Source organism: Lepidochelys kempii, chromosome 22, assembly GCF_965140285.1.
Source record: "Lepidochelys kempii isolate rLepKem1 chromosome 22, rLepKem1.hap1, whole genome shotgun sequence".
NCBI lineage: Eukaryota > Metazoa > Chordata > Testudines > Cheloniidae > Lepidochelys > Lepidochelys kempii.
Genome location: NC_136401.1, coordinates 705,112 through 728,526, shown reverse-complemented (window position 1 = coordinate 728,526; position 23,415 = coordinate 705,112).

Here is a 23,415-nt window from a genome sequence, read left to right as displayed (position 1 = left end):
GCTGCCTGACTGGCTGCTACCTTTATAGGACCCCTAGTCAGTGAAGCCCCGCCCCCTAATCAGGGCTCAGCTTCTGTCCTAGCACAAAGCCCCTACACACACAGATACCACCAATACAAAACCAAACACACACAAATACCTTCTCCTCCAACAGAACTCCCACTCAAACTCCCCTGTTTACAGCTCTGTTTGATAGCTCCTGTGCCGCTGCCTGACTGGCTGCAACCTTTATAGGACCCCTAGTCAGTGAAGCCCCGCCCCCTAATCAGGGCTCAGCTTCTGTCCTAGCACAAAGCCCCTACACACACAGATACCACCAATACAAAACCAAACACACACAAATACCTTCTCCTCCAACAGAACTCCCACTCAAACTCCCCTGTTTACAGCTCTGTTTGATAGCTCCTGTGCCGCTGCCTGACTGGCTGCAACCTTATAGGACCCCTAGTCAGGGAAGCCCCGCCCACTAATCAGGGCTCAGCTTCTTTCCCAGCACAAAGCCCCTCCAAGCCTCTACACATACAGATACCACCAATACAAAACCAAACACACACACAAATACCTTTTCCTCCAACAGAACTCCCACTCAAACTCCCCTGTTTACAGCTCTGTTTGCTAGCTCCTGTGCCGCTGCCTGACTGGCTGCTACCTTTATAGGACCCCTAGTCAGGGAAGCCCCGCCCCCTAATCAGGGCTCAGCTTCTCTCCCAGCACAAAGCCCCTACACATACAGATACTAACAATACAAAACCAAACACACACAAATACCTTCTCCTCCAACAGAACTCCCACTCAAACTCCCCTGTTTACAGCTCTGTTTGCTAGCTCCTGTGCTGCTGCAGCTGTCTGTGCCACTACCTGACTGGCTGCTACCTTTATAGGACCCCTAGTCAGTGAAGCCCCGCCCCCTAATCAGGGCTCAGCTTCTGTCTCAGCACAAAGCCCCTACACACACACATACTACCAATACAAAACCAAACACACACAAAAACCTTCTACTCCAACAGTACTCCCACTCAAACTCCCCTGTTTACAGCTCTTTTTGATAGCTCCTGTGCCGCTGCCTGACTGGCTGCAACCTTTATAGGACCCCTAGTCAGGGAAGCCCCGCCCCCTAATCAGGGCTCAGCTTCTCCCCCAGCACAAAGCCCCTACACATACAGATACTACCAATACAAAACCAAACACACACAAATACCTTCTCCTCCAACAGAACTCCCACTCAAACCCCCTGTTTACAGCTCTGTTTGCTAGCTCCTGTGCCGCTGCAGCTGTCTGTGCCGCTGCCTGACTGGCTGCTACATTTATAGGACCCCTAGTCAGTGAAGCCCCGCCCCCTAATCAGGGCTCAGCTTCTCTCCCAGCACAAAGCCCCTACACATACAGATACTAAGAATACAAAACCAAACACACACAAATACCTTCTCCTCCCACTCAAACTCCCCTGTTTACAGGTCTGTTTGCTAGCTCCTGTGCCGCTGCAGCTGTCTGTGCCGCTGCCTGACTGGCTGCTACCTTTATAGGACCCCTAGTCAGTGAAGCCCCGCCCCCTAATCAGGGTTCAGCTTCTGTCCCAGCACAAAGCCCCTACACACACAGATACTACCAATACAAAACCAAACACACACAAATACCTTCTACTCCAACAGAACTCCCACTCAAACTCCCCTGTTTACAGCTCTGTTTGCTAGCTCCTGTGCCGCTGCCTGACTGGCTGCAACCTTATAGGACCCCTAGTCAGGGAAGCCCCGCCCCCTAATCAGGGCTCAGCTTCTCTCCCAGCACAAAGCCCCTACACATACAGATACTAACAATACAAAACCAAACACACACAAATACCTTCTCCTCCAACAGAACTCCCACTCAAACTCCCCTGTTTACAGCTCTGTTTGCTAGCTCCTGTGCCGCTGCAGCTGTCTGTGCGGCTGCCTGACTGGCTGCTACCTTTATAGGACCCCTAGTCAGGGAAGCCCCGCCCACTAATCAGGGCTCAGCTTCTCTCCCAGCACAAAGCCCCTCCAAGCCTCTACACATACAGGTACTACCAATACAAAACCAAACACACACAAATACCTTCTCCTCCAACAGAACTCCCACTCAAACTCCCCTGTTTACAGCTCTGTTTGCTAGCTCCTGTGCCGCTCCCTGACTGGCTGCTACCTTTATAGGACCCCTAGTCAGGGAAGCCCCGCCCCCTAATCAGGGCTCAGCTTCTCTCCCAGAACAAAGCCCCTACACATACAGATACTAACAATACAAAACCAAACACACACAAATACCTTCTCCTCCAACAGAACTCCCACTCAAACTCCCCTGTTTACAGCTCTGTTTGCTAGCTCCTGTGCCGCTGCAGCTGTCTGTGCGGCTACCTGACTGGCTGCTACCTTTATAGGACCCCTAGTCAGGGAAGCCCCGCCCACTAATCAGGGCTCAGCTTCTCTCCCAGCACAAAGCCCCTCCAAGCCTCTACACAAACGGAGACTACCAATACAAAACCAAACACACACAAATACCTTCTCCTCCAACAGAACTCCCAATCAGACTCCCCTGTTTACAGCTCTGTTTGCTAGCTCCTGTGCCGCTGCAGCTGTCTGTGCCGCTGCCTGACTGGCTGCTACCTTTATAGGACCCCTAGTCAGTGAAGCCCCGCCCCCTAATCAGGGCTCAGCTTCTGTCCTAGCACAAAGCCCCTACACACACAGATACCACCAATACAAAACCAAACACACACAAATACCTTCTCCTCCAACAGAACTCCCACTCAAACTCCCCTGTTTACAGCTCTGTTTGATAGCTCCTGTGCCGCTGCCTGACTGGCTGCAACCTTTATAGGACCCCTAGTCAGTGAAGCCCCGCCCCCTAATCAGGGCTCAGCTTCTGTCCTAGCACAAAGCCCCTACACACACAGATACCACCAATACAAAACCAAACACACACAAATACCTTCTCCTCCAACAGAACTCCCACTCAAACTCCCCTGTTTACAGCTCTGTTTGCGAGCTCCTGTGCCGCTGCAGCTGTCTGTGCCGCTGCCTGACTGGCTGATACCTTTATAGGACCCCTAGTCAGGGAAGCCCCGCCCCCTAATCAGGGCTCAGCTTCTCTCCCAGCACAAAGCCCATACACATACAGATACTAACAATACAAAACCAAACACACACAAATACCTTCTCCTCCAACAGAACTCCCACTCAAACTCCCCTGTTTACAGCTCTGTTTGCGAGCTCCTGTGCCGCTGCAGCTGTCTGTGCCGCTGCCTGACTGGCTGATACCTTTATAGGACCCCTAGTCAGGGAAGCCCCGCCCCCTAATCAGGGCTCAGCTTCTCTCCCAGCACAAAGCCCATACACATAGATACTACCAATACAAAACCAAACACACACGAATACCTTCTCCTCCAACAGAACTCCCACTCGAACTCCCCTGTTTACCGCTCTGTTTGTAGCTCCTGTGCCGCTGCCTGACTGGCTGCTACCTTTATAAGACCCCTAGTCAGGGAAGCCCCGCCCCGTAATCAGGGCTCAGCTTCTTTCCCAGCACAAAGCCCCTCCAAGCCTCTACACATACAGATACTACCAATACAAAACCAAACACACACAAATACCTTCTACTCCAACAGAACTCCCACTCAAACTCCCCTGTTTACAGCTCTGTTTGCTAGCTCCTGTGCCGCTGCCTGACTGGCTGCAACCTTATAGGACCCCTAGTCAGGGAAGCCCCGCCCCCTAATCAGGGCTCAGCTTCTCTCCCAGCACAAAGCCCCTACACATACAGATACTAACAATACAAAACCAAACACACACAAATACCTTCTCCTCCAACAGAACTCCCACTCAAACTCCCCTGTTTACAGCTCTGTTTGCTAGCTCCTGTGCCGCTGCAGCTGTCTGTGCGGCTGCCTGACTGGCTGCTACCTTTATAGGACCCCTAGTCAGGGAAGCCCCGCCCACTAATCAGGGCTCAGCTTCTCTCCCAGCACAAAGCACCTCCAAGCCTCTACACATACAGGTACTACCAATACAAAACCAAACACACACAAATACCTTCTCCTCCAACAGAACTCCCACACAAACTCCCCTGTTTACAGCTCTGTTTGCGAGCTCCTGTGCCGCTGCAGCTGTCTGTGCCGCTGCCTGACTGGCTGATACCTTTATAGGACCCCTAGTCAGGGAAGCCCCGCCCCCTAATCAGGGCTCAGCTTCTGTCCCAGCACAAAGCCCCTACACACACAGATACCACCAATACAAAACCAAACACACACAAATACCTTCTCCTCCAACAGAACTCCCACTCAAACTCCCCTGTTTACAGCTCTGTTTGCGAGCTCCTGTGCCGCTGCAGCTGTCTGTGCCGCTGCCTGACTGGCTGATACCTTTATAGGACCCCTAGTCAGGGAAGCCCCGCCCCCTAATCAGGGCTCAGCTTCTCTCCCAGCACAAAGCCCATACACATACAGATACTGACAATACAAAACCAAACACACACAAATACCTTCTCCTCCAACAGTACTCCCACTCAAAATCCCCTGTTTACAGCTCTGTTTGATAGCTCCTGTGCCGCTGCCTGACTGGCTGCAACCTTTATAGGACCCCTAGTCAGGGAAGCCCCGCCCCCTAATCAGGGCTCAGCTTCTCTCACAGCACAAATCCCTTACACATACAGATACCACCAATACAAATCCAAACACACACAAATACCTTCTCCTCCAAGAGAACTCCCACTCGAACTCCCCTGTTTACAGCTCTGTTTGATAGCTCCTGTGCCGCTGCAGCTGTCTGTGCCGCTGCCTGACTGGCTGATACCTTTATAGGGCCCCTAGTCAGTGAAGCCCCGCCCCCTAATCAGGGCTCAGCTTCTCTCCCAGCACAAAGACCCTCCAAGCCTCTACCATACAGATACCACCAATACAAAACCAAACACACACAAATACCTTCTCCTCCAACAGAACTCCCACTCAAACTCCCCTGTTTACAGCTCTGTTTGCTAGCTCCTGTGCCGCTGCAGCTGTCTCTGCCGCTGCCTGACTGGCTGATACCTTTCTAGGACCCCTAGTAAGTGAAGCCCCGCCCCCTAATCACGGCTCAGCTTCTCTCCCAGCACAAAGCCCCTTCACATACAGATACTACCAATACAAAACCAAACACACACGAATACCTTCTCCTCCAACAGAACTCCCACTCGAACTCCCCTGTTTACAGCTCTGTTTGTAGCTCCTGTGCCGCTGCAGCTGTCTGTGCCGCTGCCTGACTGGCTGCTACCTTTATAGGACCCCTAGTCAGTGAAGCCCCGCCCCCTAATCAGGGCTCAGCTTCTCTCCCAGCACAAAGACCCTCCAAGCCTCTACCATACAGATACCACCCATACAAAACCAAACACACACAAATACCTTCTCCTCCAACAGAACTCCCACTCAAACTCCCCTGTTTACAGCTCTGTTTGCTAGCTGCTGTGCCGCTGCCTGACTGGCTGCTACCTTTATAGGACCCCTAGCCAGGGAAGCCCCGCCCCCTAATCAGGGCTCAGCTTCTCTCCCAGGACAAAGCCCCTACACATACAGATACCACCAATACAAAACCAAAAACACACAAATACCTTCTCCTCCAACAGAACTCCCACTCAAACTCCCCTGTTTACAGCTCTGTTTGCTAGCTCCTGTGCCGCTGCAGCTGTCTGTGCCGCTGCCTGACTGGCTGATACCTTTCTAGGACCCCTAGTAAGTGAAGCCCCGCCCCCTAATCACGGCTCAGCTTCTCTCCCAGCACAAAGCCCCTTCACATACAGATACTACCAATACAAAACCAAACACACACGAATACCTTCTCCTCCAACAGAACTCCCACTCGAACTCCCCTGTTTACAGCTCTGTTTGTAGCTCCTGTGCCGCTGCCTGACTGGCTGCTACCTTTATAGGACCCCTAGTCAGGGAAGCCCCGCCCCGTAATCAGGGCTCAGCTTCTTTCCCAGCACAAAGCCCCTCCAAGCCTCTACACATACAGATACTACCAATACAAAACCAAACACACACACAAATACCTTCTCCTCCAACAGAACTCCCACTCAAACCCCCCTGTTTACAGCTCTGTTTGCTAGCTCCTGTGCCGCTGCAGCTGTCTGTGCCGCTGCCTGACTGGCTGATACCTTTCTAGGACCCCTTGTCAGTGAAGCCCCGCCCCCTAATCAGGGCTCAGCTTCTGTCCCAGCACAAAGCCCCTACACACACAGATACTACCAATACAAAACCAAACACACACAAATACCTTCTACTCCAACAGAACTCCCACTCAAACTCCCCTGTTTACAGCTCTGTTTGCTAGCTCCTGTGCCGCTGCCTGACTGGCTGCAACCTTATAGGACCCCTAGTCAGGGAAGCCCCGCCCCCTAATCAGGGCTCAGCTTCTCTCCCAGCACAAAGCCCCTACACATACAGATACTAACAATACAAAACCAAACACACACAAATACCTTCTCCTCCAACAGAACTCCCACTCAAACTCCCCTGTTTACAGCTCTGTTTGCTAGCTCCTGTGCCGCTGCAGCTGTCTGTGCGGCTGCCTGACTGGCTGCTACCTTTATAGGACCCCTAGTCAGGGAAGCCCCGCCCACTAATCAGGGCTCAGCTTCTCTCCCAGCACAAAGCCCCTACACATACAGATACTAAGAATACAAAACCAAACACACACAAATACCTTCTCCTCCCACTCAAACTCCCCTGTTTACAGGTCTGTTTGCTAGCTCCTGTGCCGCTGCAGCTGTCTGTGCCGCTGCCTGACTGGCTGCTACCTTTATAGGACCCCTAGTCAGTCAAGCCCCGCCCCCTAATCAGGGCTCAGCTTCTGTCCCAGCACAAAGCCCCTACACACACAGATACTACCAATACAAAACTAAACACACACAAATACCTTCTCCTCCAAAAGAACTCCCACTCAAACTCCCCTGTTTACAGCTCTGTTTGCTAGCTCCTGTGCCGCTGCCTGACTGGCTGCTACCTTTATAGGACCCCTAGTCAGGGAAGCCCCGCCCCCTAATCAGGGCTCAGCTTCTGTCCCAGCACAAAGCCCCTACACATACAGATACTAACAATACAAAACCAAACACACACAAATACCTTCTCCTCCAACAGAACTCCCACTCAAACTCCCCTGTTTACAGCTCTGTTTGCTAGCTCCTGTGCCGCTGCAGCTGTCTGTGCGGCTGCCTGACTGGCTGCTACCTTTATAGGACCCCTAGTCAGGGAAGCCCCGCCCCCTAATCAGGGCTCAGCTTCTGTCCTAGCACAAAGCCCCTACACACACAGATACTACCAATACAAATCCAAACACACACAAATACCTTCTACTCCAACAGAACTCCCACTCAAACTCCCCTGTTTACAGCTCTGTTTGCGAGCTCCTGTGCCGCTGCAGCTGTCTGTGCCGCTGCCTGACTGGCTGATACCTTTATAGGACCCCTAGTCAGTGAAGCCCCGCCCCCTAATCAGGGCTCAGCTTCTCTCCCAGCACAAAGCCCATACACATACAGATACTAACAATACAAAACCAAACACACACAAATACCTTCTCCTCCAACAGAACTCCCACTCAAACTCCCCTGTTTACAGCTCTGTTTGATAGCTCCTGTGCCGCTGCCTGACTGGCTGCAACCTTATAGGACCCCTAGTCAGGGAAGCCCCGCCCACTACTCAGGGCTCAGCTTCTTTCCCAGCACAAAGCCCCTCCAAGCCTCTACACATACAGATACCACCAATACAAAACCAAACACACACACAAATACCTTTTCCTCCAACAGAACTCCCACTTAAACTCCCCTGTTTACAGCTCTGTTTGCTAGCTCCTGTGCTGCTGCAGCTGTCTGTGCCACTACCTGACTGGCTGCTACCTTTATAGGACCCCTAGTCAGTGAAGCCCCGCCCCCTAATCAGGGCTCAGCTTCCGTCTCAGCACAAAGCCCCTACACACACAGATACTACCAATACAAAACCAAACACACACAAATACCTTCTACTCCAACAGTACTCCCACTCAAACTCCCCTGTTTACAGCTCTGTTTGCTAGCTCCTGTGCCGCTGCCTGACTGGCTGCTACCTTTATAGGACCCCTAGTCAGGGAAGCCCCGCCCCCTAATCAGGGCTCAGCTTCTCTCCCAGCACAAAGCCTCTACACATACAAATACTACCAATACAAATCCAAACACACACAAATACCTTCTACTCCAACAGAACTCCCACTCAAAATCCCCTGTTTACAGCTCTGTTTGATAGCTCCTGTGCCGCTGCCTGACTGGCTGCAACCTTTATAGGACCCCTAGTCAGGGAAGCCCCGCCCCCTAATCAGGGCTCAGCTTCTCTCACAGCACAAATCCCTTACACATACAGATACCACCAATACAAATCCAAACACACACAAATACCTTCTCCTCCAAGAGAACTCCCACTCGAACTCCCCTGTTTACAGCTCTGTTTGATAGCTCCTGTGCCGCTGCAGCTGTCTGTGCCGCTGCCTGACTGGCTGATACCTTTATAGGGCCCCTAGTCAGTGAAGCCCCGCCCCCTAATCAGGGCTCAGCTTCTCTCCCAGCACAAAGACCCTCCAAGCCTCTACCATACAGATACCACCAATACAAAACCAAACACACACAAATACCTTCTCCTCCAACAGAACTCCCACTCAAACTCCCCTGTTTACAGCTCTGTTTGCTAGCTCCTGTGCCGCTGCAGCTGTCTCTGCCGCTGCCTGACTGGCTGATACCTTTCTAGGACCCCTAGTAAGTGAAGCCCCGCCCCCTAATCACGGCTCAGCTTCTCTCCCAGCACAAAGCCCCTTCACATACAGATACTACCAATACAAAACCAAACACACACGAATACCTTCTCCTCCAACAGAACTCCCACTCGAACTCCCCTGTTTACAGCTCTGTTTGTAGCTCCTGTGCCGCTGCCTGACTGGCTGCAACCTTTATAGGACCCCTAGTCAGGTAAGCCACGCCCCCTAATCAGGGCTCAGCTTCTTTCCCAGCACAAAGCCCCTCCAAGCCTCTACACATACAGATACCACCAATACAAAACCAAACACACACACAAATACCTTTTCCTCCAACAGAACTCCCACTTAAACTCCCCTGTTTACAGCTCTGTTTGCTAGCTCCTGTGCCGCTGCCTGACTGGCTGCTACCTTTATAGGACCCCTAGTCAGGGAAGCCCCGCCCCCTAATCAGGGCTCAGCTTCTGTCTCAGCACAAAGCCCCTACACACACAGATACTACCAATACAAAACCAAACACACACAAATACCTTCTTCTCCGATAGAACTCCCACTCAAACTCCCCTGTTTACAGCTCTGTTTGCTAGCTCCTGTGCTGCTGCAGCTGTCTGTGCCACTACCTGACTGGCTGCTACCTTTATAGAACCCCTAGTCAGTGAAGCCCCGCCCCCTAATCAGGGCTCAGCTTCTGTCTCAGCACAAAGCCCCTACACACACAGATACTACCAATACAAAACCAAACACACACAAATACCTTCTCCTCCAACAGAACTCTCACTCCAACTCCCCTGTTTACAGCTCTGTTTGCTAGCTCCTGTGCCGCTGCAGCTGTCTGTGCCGCTGCCTGACTGGCTGCTACCTTTATAGGACCCCTAGTCAGTCAAGCCCCGCCCCCTAATCAGGCCTCAGCTTCTCTCCCAGCACAAAGCCCCTACACACACAGATACTACCAATACAAAACCAAACACACACAAATACCTTCTCCTCCAACAGAACTCTCACTCAAACTCCCCTGTTTACAGCTCTGTTTGCTAGCTCCTGTGCCGCTGCAGCTGTCTGTGCCGCTGCCTGACTGGCTGATACCTTTCTAGGACCCCTAGTCAGTCAAGCCCCGCCCCCTAATCAGGCCTCAGCTTCTCTCCCAGCACAAAGCCCCTACACACACAGATACTACCAATACAAAACCAAACACACACAAATACCTTCTCCTCCAACAGAACTCCCACTCAAAATCCCCTGTTTACAGCTCTGTTTGCTAGCTCCTGTGCCGCTGCAGCTGTCTGTGCCGCTGCCTGACTGGCTGATACCTTTCTAGGACCCCTAGTAAGTGAAGCCCCGCCCCCTAATCACGGCTCAGCTTCTCTCCCAGCACAAAGCCCCTTCACATACAGATACTACCAATACAAAACCAAACACACACGAATACCTTCTCCTCCAACAGAACTCCCACTCGAACTCCCCTGTTTACAGCTCTGTTTGTAGCTCCTGTGCCGCTGCCTGACTGGCTGCAACCTTTATAGGACCCCTAGTCAGGGAAGCCACGCCCCCTAATCAGGGCTCAGCTTCTTTCCCAGCACAAAGCCCCTCCAAGCCTCTACACATACAGATATTACCAATACAAAACCAAACACACACAAATACCTTCTCCTCCAACAGAACTCCCACTCAAACCCGCCTGTTTACAGCTCTATTTGCTAGCTCCTGTGCCGCTGCAGCTGTCTGTGCCGCTGCCTGACTGGCTGATACCTTTATAGGACCCCGAGTCAGTGAAGCCCCGCCCCCTAATCAGGGCTCAGCTTCTCTCCCAGCACAAAGCCCCTACACATACAGATACTACCACTACAAAACCAAACACACACACAAATACCTTCTCCTCCAACAGAACTCCCACTCAAACTCCCCTGTTTACAGCTCTGTTTGCTAGCTTCTGCGCCGCTGCCTGACTGCCTGCTACCTTTATAGGACCCCTAGTCAGGGAAGCCCCGCCCCCTAATCAGGGCTCAGCTTCTCTCCCAGCACAAAGCCTCTACACATACAAATACTACCAATACAAATCCAAACACACACAAATACCTTCTCCTCCAACAGAACTCTCACTCCAACTCCCCTGTTTACAGCTCTGTTTGCTAGCGCCTGTGCCGCTGCATCTGTCTGTGCCGCTGCCTGACTGGCTGCTACCTTTATAGGACCCCTAGTCAGTCAAGCCCCGCCCCCTAATCAGGCCTCAGCTTCTCTCCCAGCACAAAGCCCCTACACGTACAGATACTATCAATACAAAACCAAACACACACAAATACCTTCTTCTCCAACAGAACTCCCACTCAAACTCCCCTGTTTACAGCTCTGTTTGCTAGCTCCTGTGCCGCTGCCTGACTGGCTGCAACCTTTATAGGACCCCTAGTCAGGGAAGCCCCGCCCACTAATCAGGGCTCAGCTTCTCTCCCAGCACAAAGCCCTTCCAAGCCTCTACACATACAGATACCACCAATACAAAACCAAACACACACAAATACCTTCTCCTCCAACAGAACTCCCACTCAAACTCCCCTGTTTACAGCTCTGTTTGCTAGCTCCTGTGCCGCTGCCTGCCTGGCTGCTACCTTTATAGGACCCCTAGTCAGGGAAGCCCCGCCCCCTAATCAGGGCTCAGCTTCTCTCCCAGCACAAAGCCCCTACACATACAGATACTAACAATACAAAACCAAACACACACAAATACCTTCTCCTCCAAAAGAACTCCCACTCAAACTCCCCTGTTTACATCTCTGTGTGCTAGCTCCTGTGCCGCTGCCTGACTGGCTGCTACCTTTGTAGGACCCCTAGTCAGGGAAGCCCCGCCCCCTAATCAGGGCTCAGCTTCTCTCCCAGCACAAAGCCCCTACACATACAGATACCACCAATACAAAACCAAACACACACAAATACCTTCTCCTCCAACAGAACTCCCACTCTCCCACTCAAACCCCCCTGTTTACAGCTCTGTTTGCTAGCTCCTGTGCCGCTGCAGCTGTCTGTGCCGCTGCCTGTTTGGCTGATACCTTTATAGGACCCCTTGTCAGTGAAGCCCCGCCCCCTAATCAGGGCTCAGCTTCTCTCCCAGCACAAAGCCCCTACACATACAGATACTTCCAATACAAAACCAAACACACACAAATACCTTCTACTCCAACAGAACTCCCACTCAAACTCCCCTGTTTACAGCTCTGTTTGATAGCTCCTGTGCCGCTGCCTGACTGGCTGCAACCTTATAGGACCCCTAGTCAGGGAAGCCCCGCCCACTAATCAGGGCTCAGCTTCTTTCCCAGCACAAAGCCCCTACACATACAGATACCACCTATACAAAACCAAACACACACAAATACCTTCTCCTTCAACAGAACTCCCACTCAAACTACCTGTTTACAGCTCTGTTTGCTAGCTCCTGTGCCGCTGCAGCTGTCTGTGCCGCTGCCTGATTGGCTGCTACCTTTATAGGACCCCTAGTCAGGGAAGCCCCGCCCCCTAATCACGGCTCAGCTTCTCTCCCAGCACAAAGCCCCGACACATACAGATACTACCACTACAAAACCAAACACACACACAAATACCTTCTCCTCCAACAGAACTCCCACTCAAACTCCCCTGTTTACAGCTCTGTTTGCTAGCTCCTGTGCCGCTGCAGCTGTCTGTGCCGCTGCCTGACTGGCTGCTACCTTTATAGGACCCCAAGTCAGGGAAGCCCCGCCCCCTAATCAGGGCTCAGCTTCTCTCCCAGCACAAAGCCTCTACACATACAGATACTACCAATACAAATCCAAACACACACAAATACCTTCTCCTCCAACAGAACTCCCACTCCAACTTTCCTCTTTACAGCTCTGTTTGCTAGCTCCTGTGGCGCTGCAGCTGTCTGTGCCGCTGCCTGACTGGCTGCTACCTTTATAGGACCCCAAGTCAGGGAAGACCCGCCCCCTAATCAGGGCTCAGCTTCTCTCCCAGCACAAAGCCCCTACACATACAGATACCACCAATACAAAACCAAACACACACAAATACCTTCTCCTCCAACAGAACTCCCACTCAAACTCCCCTGTTTACAGCTCTGTTTGCTAGCTCCTGTGCTGCTGCCTGACTGGCTGCTACCTTTATAGGACCCCTAGTCAGGGAAGCCCCGCCCCCTAATCAGGGCTCAGCTTCTCTCCCAGCACAAAGACTCTACACATACAAATACTACCAATACAAATCCAAACACACACAAATACCTTCTCCTCCAACAGAACTCTCACTCCAACTCTCCTGTTTACAGCTCTGTTTGCTAGCTCCTGTGCCGCTGCAGCTGTCTGTGCCGCTGCCTGACTGGCTGCTACCTTTATAGGACCCCTAGTCAGTCAAGCCCCCCCCCCAATCAGGCCTCAGCTTCTCTCCCAGCACGAAGCCCCTACACATACAGATACTACCAATACAAAACCAAACACACACAAATACCTTCTTCTCCAACAGAACTCCCACTCAAACTCCCTGTTTACAGCTCTGTTTGCTAGCTCCTGTGCCGCTGCCTGACGGGCAGCTACCTTTATAGGACCCCTAGTCTGGGAAGCCCCGCCCCCTAATCAGGGCTCAGCTTCTCTCCCATGACAAATCGCCTACACATACAGATACCACCAATACAAAACCAAACACACACAAATACCTTCTCCTCCAAGAGAACTCCCACTCAGACTCCCCTGTTTACAGCTCTGTTTGCTAGCTCCTGTGCCGCTGCAGCTGTCTGTGCCGCTGCCTGATTGGCTGCTACGTTTATAGGACCCCTAGTCAGGGAAGCCCCGCCCCCTAATCAGGGCTCAGCTTCTCACCCAGCACAAAGCCCCGACACATACAGATACTACCAATACAAAACCAAACACACACACAAATACCTTCTCCTCCAACAGAACTCCCACTCAAACTCCCCTGTTTACAGCTCTGTTTGCTAGCTCCTGTGCCGCTGCCTGACTGCCTGCTACCTTTATAGGACCCCTAGTCAGGGAAGCCCCGCCCCCTAATCAGGGCTCAGCTTCTCTCCCAGCACAAAGCCTCTACACATACAAATACTACCAATACAAATCCAAACACACACAAATACCTTCTCCTCCAACAGAACTCTCACTCCAACTCCCCTGTTTACAGCTCTGTTTGCTAGCTCCTGTGCCGCTGCCTGACTGGCTGCAACCTTTATAGGACCCCTAGTCAGGGAAGCCCCGCCCCCTAATCAGGGCTCAGCTTCTCTCCCAGCACAAAGCCCATACACATACAGATACTAACAATACAAAACCAAACACACACAAATACCTTCTCCTCCAACAGAACTCCCACTCAAATTCCCCTGTTTACAGCTCTGTTTGCGAGCTCCTGTGCCGCTGCAGCTGTCTGTGCCGCTGCCTGACTGGCTGATACCTTTCTAGGACCCCTAGTCAGGGAAGCCCCGCCCCCTAATCAGGGCTCAGCTTCTGTCTCAGCACAAAGCCCCTACACACACAGATACTACCAATACAAAACCAAACACACACAAATACCTTCTTCTCCGAAAGAACTCCCACTCAAACTCCCCTGTTTACAGCTCTGTTTGCTAGCTCCTGTGCTGCTGCAGCTGTCTGTGCCACTACCTGACTGGCTGCTACCTTTATAGAACCCCTAGTCAGTGAAGCCCCGCCCCCTAATCAGGGCTCAGCTTCTGTCTCAGCACAAAGCCCCTACACACACAGATACTACCAATACAAAACCAAACACACACAAATACCTTCTACTCCAACAGTACTCCCACTCAAACTCCCCTGTTTACAGCTCTGTTTGCTAGCTCCTGTGCCGCTGCCTGACTGGCTGCTACCTTTATAGGACCCCTAGTCAGGGAAGCCCCGCCCCCTAATCAGGGCTCAGCTTCTCTCCCAGCACAAAGCCTCTACACATACAAATACTACCAATACAAATCCAAACACACACAAATACCTTCTCCTCCAAGAGAACTCCCACTCATACTCCCCTGTTTACATCTCTGTGTGCTAGCTCCTGTGCCGCTGCCTGACTGGCTGCTACCTTTATAGGACCCCTAGTCAGTCAAGCCCCGCCCCCTAATCAGGGCTCAGCTTCTCTCACAGCACAAATCCCTTACACATACAGATACCACCAATACAAAACCAAACACACACAAATACCTTCTCCTCCATCAGAACTCCCACTCAAACTCCCCTGTTTACAGCTCTGTTTGCTAGCTCCTGTGCCGCTGCAGCTGTCTCTGCCGCTGCCTGACTGGCTGATACCTTTCTAGGACCCCTAGTAAGTGAAGCCCCGCCCCCTAATCACGGCTCAGCTTCTCTCCCAGCACAAAGCCCCTTCACATACAGATACTACCAATACAAAACCAAACACACACGAATACCTTCTCCTCCAACAGAACTCCCACTCGAACTCCCCTGTTTACAGCTCTGTTTGTAGCTCCTGTGCCGCTGCCTGACTGGCTGCAACCTTTATAGGACCCGTAGTCAGGGAAGCCCCGCCCCCTAATCAGGGCTCAGCTTCTCTCCCAGCACAAAGCCTCTACACATACAAATACTACCAATACAAATCCAAACACACACAAATACCTTCTCCTCCAACAGAACTCTCACTCCAACTCCCCTGTTTACAGCTCTGTTTGCTAGCGCCTGTGCCGCTGCAGCTGTCTGTGCCGCTGCCTGACTGGCTGCTACCTTTTTAGGACCCCTAGTCAGTCAAGCCCCGCCCCCTAATCAGGCCTCAGCTTCTCTCCCAGCACAAAGCCCCTACACGTACAGATACTATCAATACAAAACCAAACACACACAAATACCTTCTTCTCCAACAGAACTCCCACTCAAACTCCCCTGTTTACAGCTCTGTTTGCTAGCTCCTGTGCCGCTGCAGCTGTCTGTGCCGCTGCCTGATTGGCTGCTACCTTTATAGGACCCCTAGTCAGGGAAGCCCCGCCCCCTAATCACGGCTCAGCTTCTCTCCCAGCACAAAGCCCCTACACATACAGATACTACCAATACAAAAACACACACAAATACTTTCTCCTCCAACAGAACTCCCACTCAAACTCCCCTGTTTACAGCTCTGTTTGCTAGCTCCTGTGCCGCTGCCTGACTGGCTGCTACCTTTACAGGACCCCTAGTCAGGGAAGCCCCGCCCCCTAAACAGGGCTCAGCTTCTCTCCCAGCACAAAGCCCCTACACATACAGATACCACCAATACAAAACCAAACACACACAAATACCTTCTCCTCCAACAGAACTCCCACTCAAACTCCCCTGTTTACAGCTCTGTTTGCTAGCTCCTGTGCCGCTGCAGCTGTCTGTGCCGCTGCCTGATTGGCTGCTACGTTTATAGGACCCCTAGTCAGGGAAGCCCCGCCCCCTAATCAGGGCTCAGCTTTTCACCCAGCACAAAGCCCCGACACATACAAATAATACCAATACAAAACCAAACACACAAATACCTTCTCCTCCAACAGAACTCCCACTCAAACCCCCCTGTTTACAGCTCTGTTTGCTAGCTCCTGTGCCGCTGCAGCTGTCTGTGCCGCTGCCTGACTGGCTGATACCTTTATAGGACCCCTAGTCAGTGAAGCCCCGCCCCCTAATCAGGGCTCAGCTTCTCTCCCAGCACAAAGCCCCTACACATACAGATACTACCACTACAAAACCAAACACACACACAAATACCTTCTCCTCCAACAGAACTCCCACTCAAACTCCCCTGTTTACAGCTCTGTTTGCTAGCTCCTGCGCCGCTGCCTGACTGCCTGCTACCTTTATAGGACCCCTAGTCAGGGAAGCCCCGCCCCCTAATCAGGGCTCAGCTTCTCTCCCAGCACAAAGCCTCTACACATACAAATACTACCAATACAAATCCAAACACACACAAATACCTTCTCCTCCAACAGAACTCTCACTCCAACTCCCCTGTTTACAGCTCTGTTTGCTAGCGCCTGTGCCGCTGCAGCTGTCTGTGCCGCTGCCTGACTGGCTGCTACCTTTATAGGACCCCTAGTCAGTCAAGCCCCGCCCCCTAATCAGGCCTCAGCTTCTCTCCCAGCACAAAGCCCCTACACGTACAGATACTATCAATACAAAACCAAACACACACAAATACCTTCTTCTCCAACAGAACTCCCACTCAAACTCCCCTGTTTACAGCTCTGTTTGCTAGCTCCTGTGCCGCTGCCTGACTGGCTGCAACCTTTATAGGACCCCTAGTCAGGGAAGCCCCGCCCACTAATCAGGGCTCAGCTTCTCTCCCAGCACAAAGCCCTTCCAAGCCTCTACACATACAGATAGCACCAATACAAAACCAAACACACACAAATACCTTCTCCTCCAACAGAACTCCCACTCAAACTCCCCTGTTTACAGCTCTGTTTGCTAGTTCCTGTGCCGCTGCCTGCCTGGCTGCTACCATTATAGGACCCGTAGTCAGGGAAGCCCCGCCCCCTAATCAGGGCTCAGCTTCTCTCCCAGCACAAAGCCCCTACACATACAGATACTAACAATACAAAACCAAACACACACAAATACCTTCTCCTCCAACAGAACTCCCACTCAAACTCCCCTGTTTACAGCTCTGTTTGCTAGCTCCTGCGCCGCTGCCTGACTGCCTGCTACCTTTATAGGACCCCTAGTCAGGGAAGCCCCGCCCCCTAATCAGGGCTCAGCTTCTCTCCCAGCACAAAGCCTCTACACATACAAATACTACCAATACAAATCCAAACACACACAAATACCTTCTCCTCCAACAGAACTCTCACTCCAACTCCCCTGTTTACAGCTCTGTTTGCTAGCTCCTGTGCCGCTGCAGCTGTCTGTGCCGCTGCCTGACTGGCTGCTACCTTTATAGGACCCCTAGTCAGTGAAGCCCCGCCCCCTAATCAGGGCTCAGCTACTCTCCCAGCACAAAGCCCCTACACATACAGATACTAACAATACAAAACCAATGACACACAAATACCTTCTCCTCCCACTCAAACTCCCCGTTTACAGCTCTGTTTGCTAGCTCCTGTGCCGCTGCAGCTGTCTGTGCCGCTGCCTCACTGGCTGCTACCTTTATAGGACCCCTAGTCAGTCAAGCCCCGCCCCCTAATCAGGGGTCAGCTTCTCTCCCAGCACAAAGCCCCTACACATACAGATACTACCAATACAAAACCAAACACACACACAAATACCTTCTCCTCCAACAGTACTCCCACTCAAACTCCCCTGTTTACAGCTCTGTTTGCTAGCTCCTGTGCCGCTGCCTGACTGGCTGCAACCTTTATAGGACCCCTAGTCAGTCAAGCCCCGCCCCCTAATCAGGGCTCAGCTTCTCTCCCAGCACAAAGCCCCTACACATACAGATACCACCAATACAAAACCAAACACACACAAATACCTTCTCCTCCAACAGAACTCCCACTCAAACTCCCCTGTTTACAGCTCTGTTTGCTAGCTCCTGTGCCGCTGCCTGACTGGCTGCTACCTTTATAGGACCTCTAGTCAGGGAAGCCCCGCCCCCTAATCAGGGCTCAGCTTCTCTCCCTGCACAAAGCCCCTACACATACAGATACTAACAATACAAAACCAAACACACACAAATACCTTCTCCTCCAAAAGAACGCCCACTCAAACTCCCCTGTTTACATCTCTGTGTGCTAGCTCCTGTGCCGCTGCCTGACTGGCTGCTACCTTTATAGGACCCCTAGTCAGTCAAGCCCCGCCCCCTAATCAGGGGTCAGCTTCTCAACCAGCACAAAGCCCCTACACATACAGATACTACCAATACAAAACCAAGCACACACAAATACCTTCTCCTCCAACAGAACTCCCACTCAAACTCCCCTGTTTACAGCTCTGTTTGCTAGCTCCTGTGCCGCTGCAGCTGTCTGTGCCGCTGCCTGACTGCCTGCTACCTTTATAGGACCCCTAGTCAGTGAAGCCCCGCCCCCTAATCAGGGCTCAGCTACTCTCCCAGCACAAAGCCCCTACACATACAGATACTAACAATACAAAACCAATGACACACAAATACCTTCTCCTCCCACTCAAACTCCCCGTTTACAACTCTGTTTGCTAGCTCCTGTGCCGCTGCAGCTGTCTGTGCCGCTGCCTGACTGGCTGCTACCTTTATAGGACCCCTAGTCAGTCAAGCCCCGCCCCCTAATCAGGGGTCAGCTTCTCTCCCAGCACAAAACCCCTACACATACAGATACTACCAATACAAAACCAAACACACACACAAATACCTTCTCCTCCAACAGTACTCCCACTCAAACTCCCCTGTTTACAGCTCTGTTTGCTAGCTCCTGTGCCGCTGCCTGACTGGCTGCAACCTTTATAGGACCCCTAGTCAGGAAAGCCCCGCCCCCTAATCAGGGCTCAGCTTCTCTCCAAGCACAAAGCCCCTACACATACAGATACTAACAATACAAAACCAAACACACACAAATACCTTCTCCTCCAACAGAACTCTCACTCCAACTCCCCTGTTTACAGCTCTGTTTGCTAGCTCCTGTGCCGCTGCAGCTGTCTGTGCCGCTGCCTGACTGGCTGCTACCTTTATAGGACCCCTAGTCAGTCAAGCCCCGCCCCCTAATCAGGCCTCAGCTTCTCTCCCAGCACAAAGCCCCTACACATACAGATACTACCAATACAAAACCAAACACACACAAATACCTTCTTCTCCAACAGAACTCCCACTCAAACTCCTTGTTTACAGCTCTGTTTGCTAGCTCCTGTGCCGCTGCCTGACGGGCAGCTACCTTTATAGGACCCCTAGTCTGGGAAGCCCCGCCCCCTAATCAGGGCTCAGCTTCTCTCCCAGGACAAATCGCCTACACATACAGATACCACCAATACAAAACCAAACACACACAAATACCTTCTCCTCCAAGAGAACTCCCACTCAGACTCCCCTGTTTACAGCTCTGTTTGCTAGCTCCTGTGCCGCTGCAGCTGTCTGTGCCGCTGCCTGATTGGCTGCTACGTTTATAGGACCCCTAGTCAGGGAAGCCCCGCCCCCTAATCAGGGCTCAGCTTCTCACCCAGCACAAAGCCCCGACACATACAGATACTACCAATACAAAACCAAACACACACACAAATACCTTCTCCTCCAACAGAACTCCCACTCAAACTCCCCTGTTTACAGCTCTGTTTGCTAGCTCCTGTGCCGCTGCCTGACTGCCTGCTACCTTTATAGGACCCCTAGTCAGGGAAGCCCCGCCCCCTAATCAGGGCTCAGCTTCTCTCCCAGCACAAAGACTCTACACATACAAATACTACCAATACAAAACCAAACACACACAAATACCTTCTTCTCCAACAGAACTCCCACTCAAACTCCCCTGTTTAGAGCTCTGTTTGCTAGCTCCTGTGCCGCTGCCTGACTGGCTGCTTCCTTTACAGGACCCCTAGTCAGGGAAGCCCCGCCCCCTAATCAGGGCTCAGCTTCTCTCCCAGCACAAAGCCCCTACACATACAGATACCACCAATACAAAACCAAACACACACAAATAGCTTCTCCTCCAACAGAACTCCCACTCAAACTCCCCTGTTTACAGCTCTGTTTGCTAGCTCCTGTGCCGCTGCAGCTGTCTGTGCCGCTGCCTGATTGGCTGCTACGTTTATAGGACCCCTAGTCAGGGAAGCCCCGCCCCCTAATCAGGGCTCAGCTTCTCACCCAGCACAAAGCCCCGACACATACAAATAATACCAATACAAAACCAAACACACAAATACCTTCTCCTCCAACAGAACTCCCACTCAAACTCCCCTCTTTACAGCTCTGTTTGATAGCTCCTGTGCCGCTGCCTGACTGGGTGCAACCTTATAGGACCCCTAGTCAGGGAAGCCCCGCCCCCAATCAGGGCTCAGCTTCTCACCCAGCACAAAGCCCCGACACATACAAATAATACCAATACAAAACCAAACACACAAATACCTTCTCCTCCAACAGAACTCCCACTCAAACCCCCCTGTTTACAGCTCTGTTTGCTAGCTCCTGTGCCGCTGCTGCTGTCTGTGCCGCTGCCTGACTGATACCTTTATAGGACCCCTAGTCAGTGAAGCCCCGCCCCCTAATCAGGGCTCAGCTTCTCTCCCAGCACAAAGCCCCTACACATACAGATACTACCAATACAAAAACACACACAAATACCTTCTCCTCCAACAGAACTCCCACTCAAACTCCCCTGTTTACAGCTCTGTTTGCTAGCTCCTGTGCCGCTGCCTGACTGGCTGCTACCTTTACAGGACCCCTAGTCAGGGAAGCCCCGCCCCCTAATCAGGGCTCAGCTTCTCTCCCAGCACAAAGCCTCTACACATACAAGTACTACCAATACAAATCCAAACACACACAAATACCTTCTCCTCCAACAGAACTCTCACTCCAACTCCCCTGTTTTCAGCTCTGTTTGCTAGCTCCTGTGCCGCTGCAGCTGTCTGTGCCGCTGCCTGACTGGCTGCTACCTTTATAGGACCCCTAGTCAGGAAAGCCCCGCCCCCTAATCAGGGCTCAGCTTCTCTCCAAGCACAAAGCCCCTACACATACAGATACTAACAATACAAAACCAAACACACACAAATACCTTCTCCTCCAAAAGAACTCCCACTCAAACTCCCCTGTTTACAGCTCTGTTTGATAGCTCCTGTGCCGCTGCAGCTGTCTGTGCCGCTGTCTGACTGGCTGCTACCTTTATAGGACCCCTAGTCAGTGAAGCCCCGCCCCCTAATCAGGGTTCAGCTTCTGTCCCAGCACAAAGCCCCTACACACACAGATACTACCAATACAAAACCAAACACACAAATACCTTCTACTCCAACAGAACTCCCACTCAAACTCGCCTGTTTACAGCTCTGTTTGCTAGCTCCTGTGCCGCTGCAGCTGTCTGTGCGGCTGCCTGACTGGCTGCTACCTTTATAGGACCCCTAGTCAGGGAAGCCCCGCCCACTAATCAGGGCTCAGCTTCTCTCCCAGCACAAAGCCCCTCCAAGCCTCTACACATACAGATACTACCAATACAAAACCAAACACACACAAATACCTTCTCCTCCAACAGAACTCCCATTCAAACTCCCCTGTTTACATCTCTGTGTGCTAGCTCCTGTGCCGCTGCCTGACTGGCTGCTACCTTTATAGGACCCCTAGTCAGGGAAGCCCCGCCCCCTAATCAGGGCTCAGCTTCTCACCCAGCACAAAGCCCCGACACATACAAATAATACCAATACAAAACCAAACACACAAATACCTTCTCCTCCAACAGAACTCCCACTCAAACCCCCCTGTTTACAGCTCTGTTTGCTAGCTCCTGTGCCGCTGCAGCTGTCTGTGCCGCTGCCTGACTGGCTGATACCTTTATAGGACCCCTAGTCAGTGAAGCCCCGCCCCCTAATCAGGGCTCAGCTTCTCTCCCAGCACAAAGCCCCTACACATACAGATACTACCAATACAAAACCAAACACACACAAATACCTTCTACTCCAACAGAACTCCCACTCAAACTCCCCTCTTTACAGCTCTGTTTGATAGCTCCTGTGCCGCTGCCTGACTGGCTGCAACCTTATAGGACCCCTAGTCAGGGAAGCCCCGCCCCCTAATCAGGGCTCAGCTTCTCACCCAGCACAAAGCCCCGACACATACAAATAATACCAATACAAAACCAAACACACAAATACCTTCTCCTCCAACAGAACTCCCACTCAAACCCCCCTGTTTACAGCTCTGTTTGCTAGCTCCTGTGCCGCTGCTGCTGTCTGTGCCGCTGCCTGACTGATACCTTTATAGGACCCCTAGTCAGTGAAGCCCCGCCCCCTAATCAGGGCTCAGCTTCTCTCCCAGCACAAAGCCCCTACACATACAGATACTACCAATACAAAAACACACACAAATACCTTCTCCTCCAACAGAACTCCCACTCAAACTCCCCTGTTTACAGCTCTGTTTGCTAGCTCCTGTGCCGCTGCCTGACTGGCTGCTACCTTTACAGGACCCCTAGTCAGGGAAGCCCCGCCCCCTAAACAGGGCTCAGCTTCTCTCCCAGCACAAAGCCCCTACACATACAGATACCACCAATACAAAACCAAACACACACAAATACCTTCTCCTCCAACAGAACTCCCACTCAAACTCCCCTGTTTACAGCTCTGTTTGCTAGCTCCTGTGCCGCTGCAGCTGTCTGTGCCGCTGCCTGATTGGCTGCTACGTTTATAGGACCCCTAGTCAGGGAAGCCCCGCCCCCTAATCAGGGCTCAGCTTTTCACCCAGCACAAAGCCCCGACACATACAAATAATACCAATACAAAACCAAACACACAAATACCTTCTCCTCCAACAGAACTCCCACTCAAACCCCCCTGTTTACAGCTCTGTTTGCTAGCTCCTGTGCCGCTGCAGCTGTCTGTGCCGCTGCCTGACTGGCTGATACCTTTATAGGACCCCTAGTCAGTGAAGCCCCGCCCCCTAATCAGGGCTCAGCTTCTCTCCCAGCACAAAGCCCCTACACATACAGATACTACCACTACAAAACCAAACACACACACAAATACCTTCTCCTCCAACAGAACTCCCACTCAAACTCCCCTGTTTACAGCTCTGTTTGCTAGCTCCTGCGCCGCTGCCTGACTGCCTGCTACCTTTATAGGACCCCTAGTCAGGGAAG